Source organism: Solanum dulcamara, chromosome 2 (assembly GCF_947179165.1).
Source record: "Solanum dulcamara chromosome 2, daSolDulc1.2, whole genome shotgun sequence".
Taxonomy (NCBI): Eukaryota; Viridiplantae; Streptophyta; class Magnoliopsida; order Solanales; family Solanaceae; genus Solanum; species Solanum dulcamara.
This window is the reverse complement of record NC_077238.1, coordinates 42,419,828-42,430,779: the sequence shown is the minus strand read 5'-3', so window position 1 is coordinate 42,430,779 and position 10,952 is coordinate 42,419,828.

The window sequence follows — 10,952 nt, the reverse complement described above, 5'->3', positions numbered from 1 at the left end:
TAATCCAAATCATGTGTTTCAGTCAAAATGAGTGAATGCTTGATAACAACATGGATAGTCAAGCAAAAGAGCTCCAAGACCTATAAGTGATATTCTTGTAAAAAGAAGCTATAGAGGAGCTTGAAGTATGACAAGGGAAGACACACAATGTGTGGAAGGCCAATGAAAGAAAGAGTATGGATAAAAGATATTATGTGTGCAAGTAGCCATCTCTTAATTTCAAGAATTCACAAAAGAAGAAAACCAAACAAGGCCCTTATCTCATTAAGGGTAAAATTGTGAATGAAAATGTCTTATTTATTTCTTAGTATATATAGTAGTCTTTTTATTTGGAAAGAGAATTTTTTGATGTTGAATGAAGAAACTCTTAAAAGAGTGTAGTTCAAGGGTGAAATCCCTTTAGTTTAGTCTATCTTAGTGTAGAGCTTAGTTTGATGGGTTGATTCCCATTGTTGATTGAAGTCTCTTTGCCCTTGATTTCATGTTGAGTCACTCATTTGTGGATTTTAAGTGAGTTTCTCTTTTTCATTGAATTCAAGTCTCTTCTTCCTTGTTTAATTGTTCAATTAGCCCTTCTTTCTTCCCTTCTCATCCCCTCTTTCTCATCTATCTTAATTTTATGTTGTTTGAATTTCGCATTTGATTTTAATTAATTTTATACCTAATTAGAATCTTATCATTTGGTATCAGAGACTAGGTTTAGGTTTTCTTCACAAATCTAAGTCTTGGAATCTTTATCCTTTCAAAATTCCAAAAAAATAATTCATCCAAAAATCCAAAAAAAAGTCTGAAAATTATTTTGTTTTGATTTGTTATTTTTGTTCCCTAGGGTATTTGAGTCTAGGTTTCAAATTTCATTCAATTTGAAGTTGTAGAAGTTGAGTTGCCATTGAAGGGTTTTGAGCTTTTGATCTTTTCAAACTTTGAAAGTGGGTCTTTTGATTGAGGAGGAATTGGAGGTTAATAATTATTGGGGTTTGTTCCTTGCGTCAAGGGGGAAGCTAATCCTAAATTTTGAGCCAATTCCAACTTGATTTGAGGGTGTTAACATTTGGTGTGTGTTCTTGGTGCTTTAATTGTTATTGAAGATCTTCAAGTTCTTTTGAAGGAGAAGAAGGTCAAAAGGTACATTTGATCCAATTTCGTTTAAGTCAAAGTTGGTCAAGTTATTTGTTGGCCTACTAGTGGAAATTGAAAAAAAATAAAATTCAAAAAAAATGGAATTTCAAATAAAAAATTCCACATGGACATGCCACATCAGCAGTCAATAGTCAAAGTCAATTGTTGACTGCCAATGTAGCAGGCACGCGTCAATGCCATATCAGCAGCTGCTGCCATTTGTCCAGATGCACCACGTCAACGCGTGGAGCCCAACTTTAGAGACTATGTGTGTGCAGATTTTGGCCTTAAGAGGCCAAATATATTCTAAGTATGGGAAGTTTTTTGGACCTAAAAAATTTTCTAAGTGTCCAAACTTCATGATTTTTTTGACACTCTTTTTCCTTCGATTTCTCAACTATTTATCAAGTAATTAAAATTTTTAGTTACTTTTTAACTAGTTTTAATCATCAAATCAAACTCTTTCAAGTGATGAACTTCTTTGAGGCTTCAAAAAAAATTCAAGAGTCTGAATTCATTTTTTCTTCTTTGAAACTCATTTTTCTTCCATTTCTCAAGTATTTAACAACTAATTAACATCTTTAATTACTTGTTAACTATTTTTCAAATATCAAATCATCTTTTTGACTCTTTAAATTAAGTAACAACAAGGAGTGTCTTCTACTTTTGTTACTTAGTTTTTCCTAGTCCGGTTTTTTTGTGCCTTTTTTCTTCTACTTTTCTTCTCAAAATTCAAGTTCTTAAACTTCCTTTGAGTCATCTTTCTTTCAATATTCACAAAAATCCACTCCACCATAAAGAATTAGTGAGCTTGTGAATTTATTGGGCAAAGGTATTTCTCTATCAACTTTGGGAAGACACTCTACGAAGGTGAGTTGTGAGTTTAAATAAAACAGGCGTGAGGAATTTTTCCACTAACCTTGCTTGCTAAGTTTTTTAGGTTGGTACAAGTTGATAACCAAGGAAGAATGTGATCCATAACTTTCGACTATTGTAGAGATAACATTAGTGAATACGCTTGTAGAAATGCAAGCTACGATCATGGTGAAAATGAGTCTTGTGAGGGATTTGATGATCCGTATTAGTATGGTAATGGGGCTCATCAGTATGACAGTGAGTCCTATGAGGTAAATGATGGTCCATGGGATAATTAACAATATGGTGGTGAGAACTACTACTCCAGAGACAATTATGAGATGAATGGAGCTTATGGCTCTTGTGATGATATTGAAGGGGTAGAAGGACCTTATTGTCTATACCATTTTGAAGATGAAGGTTCTAAAACTTCATACCAAGGTTATGATGGTGATGTGATCTAAAATACTTTCTACCATAGGTTTTATGAATCCTTTGAGCAAAATCTAAATGGAAATGGAAGACGTGAGGTTGAATTTTCTTCCTCATCTTGTGCTACTCCCTATCCTAAGAAAGAAGGCATAGATGTATGGGCAAGACCATTTTAATATCGCCGTGTAGATCATAGAAGAGGTACATTCCCTACTTCTTAAAATTTAATAACTTATTTTTCTCATTCTAGTTCCAATGTTTCTTGTTCTCCGAATGGTGATGAGGTTAGGTAGAGTGGGAGGAACATTAAGCCATGAAGTAGTAGAGTTAAGAGAATCCTTTACCACATTGAGGCAAGATTTTGATGATTGCTTGAGGATGTTTGAAAATTTGAAGTCTATGGTACAAGAGAGACAAGATACTCATCATAAAGTTGAGCCTAAGGAGTTTCTTTTGGAACCAAAGCAAGCTAATTCTTGTGAATATAAACCGAAGGAGTTGTTCATGGAATTCAAAACATCCACTCCTTGTGAATTAAAGTGGAATCTATACTTGAAGGGATGTTTTAACCCATCACAAGGAATCCTTGGCCCTTGTCCTAACTCCCATAAAATTGAATGACAAAAGATTGAGAGGAGTAAGGGTGTGAAAAGTGACAACTCTAGAGTGGAGAAAGGAGAAGTTATGTGGAGTGATGTGAGAGGGTTGTCACAATCTCATCCTAACTCATGTATCTTTTCTTTCTCTAATTGCTTTAATGATTTTGTAGGTGTCCTTGAAAGCAAGCCTAGTGAAGAACCCCAAAATGTGAAGAATCATGAAGTCCTTGAAAGCTTCCAAAAAGAGAAAATGTGCTCCAATGTTGATTATCAAGGTGAAGACACTTCTTCCTATGAGATAAAAGGTAACAATTCTAACACTTACACTTCCTTGAACATGGAATATCATTGTGTGGCTAGTATCCAATTGAGTGTAAATGATAGTGTTTCTATATGTGAGCATAATAAGTCTTTACCTTATGATGTTCTTGATAGCACCTTGTATTGATGATAATGGACTTGTTGTAAGTGAGAAAACACTAGTTGATCTTATAGATGACCGAATTTACTCTTATAGTAAGGTCAATTTGTGTCCACCAAGTGTTGGTACTTGTAGCTTGAATAATGATACATTATCATATGATGAAAGTGATCCTACACTAGCTGATCCTTTTGATGACCAAGTTGATTCTTCTTGTAAGATCAATTTGTGCCCACCTAGTGTTGAAACTTATGATTTAAATGAATCCTTAGACCTTAATACCATTTCTTTTTTTGCTCATAAGAATCTTGAGGTGGGATGTTTGTTTAGGGATAATATCTTGTTTGATAATGACATGACTCTTGAGAGTGTGCATAGTGGAATGCCTTATCATGTAGGAAGTGTAGCCACTCTTGAAGGCTACTAATTATTTGAAAATCCACTATGGTGTGATGACACACTTTCCAAAAATGAAAATCTCTTCTTTGAAGATGATATTATGTTTATTGGAGAGGTTAGTGTTAAAAAGGAAGGTGATGATTATATGTCAATTGTTACTTCTTTCTTGTGTTTTCTAATCCTTTGTGTGAGTCTTAATGCTTTTGTATATAAAGTGGAGTCTAAACTTGGGAACAGATTGATTGAAGTTCATTTATGTGATACCTTTATTTACTACTTGTTTGTGTATGATGATACTCAAGGTTTTGAGTAGAGTATGTTGTTGGAAGGTAAGAGTGACAACCAGGAAAATAGAGGTTTACTTGACCTATGTTCATGGATGTCATTTGCACAGTAATAAGTTGAATGGTAGCACTTGTGTGGTGATTCTTGGTCAAGATGACAAGCACTATTTAGATGAATTTGTTGGGACCTTTTCTTATAATGAAAAGTCCTTCTTGAGGGTTTACAATCTACTTGAGAGGCCTACACTATGTATGGGGAAGGGTAATTTTCTTACCCCCTTTCTTTACTACCTTTTTGCATATGATGTGATCTTACTTATTGTGCATCTTATGGGGGTAGGAGTTGTTTGTTAAGAGAAAGTGAGTTTTATCCTAAATTCATCATGTTTTCTTTATGTGTTCCATCTTGTGATGTAATGAGTGATAGGATCATTGAACCTAGTTGTGATCTTGCATATAGGAACACCTTAGATGACCTCAATGTGCATGGTAGCTTTCTGTACTATCTCTTTGCATATGATGAGTCTCATACTTGTCTTAGATGTGCATTGTATGTGTGTCGAGATTTCATTGATGTCTACACTTGCATGTATGACCTAATTATATGGACCTTCTATAATTTTGACCCCGATAAACATGTAGGGGTATGTGAGCTTAAAGTAGTACCATCATTTGGGTGGTATTATCCTTTTGATGTAAGGAATAACCAATTTCCTTATGCTCTACCTATGAACTTAATAGTCATTATAATGGAGGATACTTGGTTGTTCTTTGGGATTGAGTCTCCTTGGTGTAATTCTTTTTGTGCTAACCATTGTACTAATCCTCATGCTATAAGGAATTCTAGGTTGTTTGTCCCTCTTATTCTTTTGCAAGATTTGGATTCGAGGATGAATCCTTTCCAAGAAGAGGAGGATGATAACGACATGGATAGTCAAGCAAAAGAGCTCCAAGACTTATAAGTGATATTCATGAGAAAGGAAGCTATGGAAGAGCTTGAAGTATGACAAAGGAAGACATACAATGTGTAGCAGGCCAATGAAAGAAAAAGTATGGAGAAAAGAGATTATGTGTGCAAGTGGCAATCTCTTAATTTCAAGAATTCACAAAAGAAGACAACCAAACAAGGCCTTTATCTCATTAAGGGTAAAACTGTAAAAGAAAATGTCTTATTTATTTCTTAGTATATATAGTAGTCTTTTTATTTGGAAAGAGGATTTCTTTGATGTTGAATGAAGAAACTCTTAAAAGAGTGTAGTTCAAGGGTGGAATCTCTTTAGGTTAGTCTAGCTTAGTGTGGAGCTTAGTTTGATGGGTTGATTCCCATTGTTGATTGAAGACTCTTTGCCCTTGATTTCATATTGTGTCACTCATTTGTGGATTTTAAGTAAGTTTCTCTTGTTCATTGAATTCAAGTCTCTTCTTCCTTGGTTAATTGTTCAATTAGCCCTTCTTTCTTCCTTTCTCATCCCCTCTTTCTATCCTATCTTAATTTTGTGTTGTTTGAATTTCCCATTTGATTTCAATTGTCTTTATACCTAATTGGAATCTTATCAATGCTCAATTAGTGCAAGCATGTTATCACCAGCATCCAAACAAGACACACACAGTCTAAAAAGTAACATCGAGTCAAACCAAACTATAAAGGCAAGGAAAATAACTTGGGATCCAATTACTCCTCGGGCATGACCTCGGGCCCAATAATAACAGCAGATATGGAGGCATCGAAGCCTATCTCTAAACAAAAGTGAAGGAATAAGAAACCGTCCAATATCAGATAAGGGGAGAAACTATCTCTAGGATCGATGGCTTACTCCAAAATATGCCATCTCAGCTCCCTACAACCACAGCTAAGCCAAAACTACAGCTACGATGAGCCACAAAGGTTCCACGCGCTAGCATAAAGGAACACCAACTGTAACGGGCCTTATCAAAAGCTACACCTAGCTATAAGGGAAAAAATACCTACTAATGCACCTAAGGCTCAAATCTAGCCTAAGACCATCAATATCAATCCTAAAAAGGATAGTAACTCTAAGTCCAAACCGCAATGAGGCCCATAACCTAAACTAAGGTTTATGGGACCATTCTAGTCTAAGTTCCAACCGGGAATTAAGAAACTGGAATAACAGAAGGAGAACTCTAATCTTGGAAAATACTCAACTATATCACATGTAAAATATACTAAACAATATCTAATAGAACTCAGTCAAAAGGGGAGATCGTAGCCTACCTTGAAGCCGAAAACGTGCACTCCAAATTCTCCAATTAGATGTTTCCAACCTCCAAAATATCTCCAATTTCCACCACACTAACAAAATAGTAATCATCTCATCAATACGGAAGATTTCACCTCAAATTTACATTTTTCGAATATGGACCAAAATTGGGTCTAAAATGAGATTGTGGGACCCGCATCGGGAATCTTAATTCGACTCTTTGAAAAGGTGTATTTGAGCTTAAAGAACTTATGTTCCAACTTTTAGCACAATTCGATGCTCGAAAAATATGAAATCATCCTATGCATAATTTTACCATTAAAGGATAATTCAAGGATGGCAGTCCTTTAGGGATGGAATATACCTCAAACAATGCTTCAACGGATGAAACGAATCACATCACAACGTTCCTTGCGAAAAATCCCACAACTTAGCCTCAAGAATCGCTGCAAACAGAGCTAAAGGATCATGAAGTAGAACTCTAAAATTCATAGCAATCCCAACTCAAAAATGCTAATAACATTAACTAAATCCATGAATTTATCTCACATGAAGCTTCTAATCGAGATTCCGAGATGACCAATAGATTTCCTACAAAATTTCCTTGAAGTTGAAGCATTAAATCGCTAAATTTGAGCATGAAATGAGGGATATATCGTCCTTTGAAGTAATTTGTAATGGTTGATCGTGACATTAAATAACTAAGGAGGACCCAGCAAAATTATTCTCCGCGATCGCGGTGAAAAGTGCTCCGCGATCATGAAGCATAAACTCTGAGACCTCCACGAAAGCATTGGACCACCACGAACGCAGAGAGTAACCAAATAACCCTTCGCGAATGCGCCGGACCTCAGCGAACGCAGAGAGTAACCAAGCAGACCCTTTATGAATGCAGCACTATTTACTGCGATCGCAAATGCCAAATTGGTGGGCACCAGATATCAGTTGAAATGCTAATATTCACCAAGGTCAAATACTCCGATGGGTGCTAAGAATTCGTTCAGAATCCCGTGTGCACAAATGAACTATGCTATCCCACCAAATTCAATTTTTCAGACTCGATAGCACAGTCAAAATTTCTAAATAAGTTCATTACAACTTAATGTGGGTCGCACTCCCAATGCCATTTTTAGCCAAATTCAACAACGGGCCTCGAAATTAGACCAAAAGCCTCAGAAAGCTAACGAAGGGTTGTTCTACAACAAACTTGATATTTTGGAACTACCCACACAGACGGAATTTTCATCCAAGTGTGTTTTCAAAGAATGTTGACCAAAGTCCACCATAGGCCAAATTTCAATGGCAAAAGCTCTAAATGGTCCAAAACTCAAATCGATTGCCTTGATACTCATGCCGACCATGCACAAGCCCAATTTAGCAATTCCGGAGCTGATGGAACCATTAGAATTTAGTTCTGAGTTTGTTTACCTATAGTTATGACCGAAGTCAACTTTTCAAGTTATAAATGCTCCAAAACAGAGAAACGGGCCTAAAACCCAAACAAACGACCTGGCAACCGAATAGTTAGTGCCAGAAAGTCATAAATGACTTGGGGTCTCTACAGGAAAGATCTAAAAGCTGAAAAGATCGAAAGATAAAAGAAATGGCCCGGAAGGTCATTACAATTAAGGTCACAGAAATCCTCTAGCACAAAATTGAGTTAAAAGCTTCCTTACAGATTGAGTTTCGATATAAGATTTTACTTGGGTCAACTTTAAATGATCATATCTACTTGAATATAAAGATTTAGTATCCCATAACCAATCAAATTAAAGGTCTTTAAATCCTATTTCCAAATCCATCAAGTTTGCCTCATTTCAAGTTTGGAGTAAAACGTTATGGCCGTTTTATCAGAGAAACTCCACCAGAGATTTCTGGACTTGAGTTTTACCGGTCAAAACTACAAGCCGTAGATTGGGCTCTTGGAATGAGTTCAGTGAGTTGAAATTCTTGCTTAAGTTTTAAAGAACCGATAACAAATCGTGGATCATTCTATGGGTCTAAAAGAATCGCATACCATACATATCACCAATATATCATGTATATCAGGTGTATATCAAATTTTATAGATTTCATAAAAACGTTATTTCAAGTTTCTTTTCTCACTTTTCATCCCTTGGTCGACCTCAACAGCCCCCAAAAGCCCTCTTCAACCCTACTAAATCATATTAAGTATTCTCCATGATCTTATAACTTGATTCCTTGAATTTCTACGAGATTTTAATATTAAATCTTCTTCCTAACTCTAGTGAATATCAAAAATTCAGTTTTAGGGTTCAAGACTTGATTTTTGAGAAAGTCCATCGAGAATCCTTCCTTCCAAATCAAGGTAAGTATACTCTCATAATTTCCTAGTGATTCTAATATATAATTATCATCAAAGCATAGGATTTTCAATAAATAAATTTAAGAATTTCAAAAAAGATCTTCTTGATCGTTCTTCTTCAAAGCTAAGATTCTTCTTCAAGATTTATGGAAAGTTTAAGGTACGTAAGGCTAATAACAATGTTGGATTGAGTTTTTCCTCATGCCCTACATATTTGTTGAGTTAGTATGAGTTTGAGTTTGAATTTCAATTCTATTATATTGAGTATCTGAGTTAATTATGTAATCTTTCGTTGAGTTCCCTACATATTTATTGATATTGAGATTCTTCCCATGAGTTCAAGTTCTTGAAATTGTTTTTCATGTTTGTATTCATATGAACCCTATTGAGCATTTGCATTATTTATTTCTATGCATTATTTTAAGATAAAAGAGTGATATATTTCATATTTTAAATTGAGTAAGGAGTTTGGGCATGAGTGGGGTTTGAGAAGTCTTTATGCACTGATATTGAGCATGATATTTATCAAGTCTAATGAGTTAGAGTTTATGCATTTATTTTTAGATTGATTTGAGAAATCAAAGCTATATTTTAAATGTATTCACTGAGTTGTGTAGTAAAATAATTTTAAAAAGAAGTTATGAGTTAAGTTAAACTGAGTAAAGTCCAACGAGACTAATGAGATAATATTTTGAGTACTTACACTCACTTGAGTTTCTGAGCATAATAAATATATTTTGAAAGTATTATTAAGCACCGATCTGGGTAAGAATTTAGATAACTCAAATCCTACGTAGTTAGGTAGGATAGGATCGTATCGTTGATTCGGGTGACTCCTCACTTTAGTCCTTGATACGAACTTTTATTGGATCCATGATATGGGTTTATGTCCCTTATTCTGGCAAGGTATTGGAGGACTGTGGCAACGACAGCAGTTCATTGTGTCATCACAATGCTCATAGTAATGATTGTCGGTTAGAGAAACTTCCCAAAAGAGAAAATATTATTCTTATGTTGAGTTTCATGCACTTTTATTCATATTTTATAAAGCATTAATTTATTCTCATATTTGCATGCTTTATTTGATTGTTATTTTAATGTTCATTCCATTCATGTTATCTTCAGTACTTCTTTCGGTATGAGTATTAAGTTCAGTATTTTCAGTGAGTTGTTCCCTTTCAGCTATTTTACATATCGTACATTCTATGTACTAACGTCATTTGGTGCTGCATCATTTTATGATGCAGATTCAGGTACTCTCGATTGCAGATACTTCAGTAAGATCTCTTTCCATCAGCAGTTGATGAGGCCTCCTTGCTTTCAGTGGGCTCCAGCTTAGTTGTTCGAGCTCAGTTATTTTATTAGTCAGTTGTATTTGATTTATAGTCAAGTAGCTGTAGGTCTTGTCTCGACATTTATCTTCAGTTAGTAGAGGCTTCATAGATAGTCAAAGTTAGTGAGTCATTTCATTTTATTTTAATTCTAATGTTTTAAACATATATATTAAGATTTATTTTTAGAATTTGCATAAATTGAGTTAGAGATGCTTTTGAATTTTTGCTCAAATGTTTTAAAGGTTCACTTTTAAAGCTTCTGCATGTATGTTTAGTCTTCAATTTAGTAGTCAACCAGGCCAAGGGTTCACTTGGGTCCAATAGTGATTTTTGAGTGTCGACCACGTCTAGGGTGTAGGCTCAAGGCGTGACAGAGGGTGGATACTATAGAGTAAAATGGGAAGAGAAGGAGTATGAAAATAATAGCATAATGATAAAAAGGAAAACAAATGAGTGTGGCCGCGAAAAGAAAAAAAAAGAGGAAAAAAAAGAAATAAAAGAAATAATATAAGAAGAAAAAAGAGGAATTAATGCCACATCCGAACATTGAGCATAAAGTGAGTATTGGTTTCCTAAAGTGGGGATAAGTTAAGGTAGTGTCAAGGAGGACAAAAGTCACTAGTATCCAAATAAATATACCACACCTGTCCTCGAGCCTATGTTACAAGCCAAAAAAGACCTATCATCCTAATCCAACTTTCAAGAGTCAGTATTGAAAATAAGGGCAAGGTTATGGTATTGTGCATGAACAATTCAAATTTATTTTGTGAGAGTGAGTGTATACCTAGTCCCCTCCATTGAGAAAAAATGAAAAACGAGACTTCTTTTCGATGAGGGCACAAAGAGTACTGTCGAGAATGTATTGTCTTGGTGATTATTGTTCGTGTATGTAATGTTATCTATTGGTATAATTATGTCTTGTATTGATCTGCATGAGCTTGTTTGATTGATAAAAAAATATTTC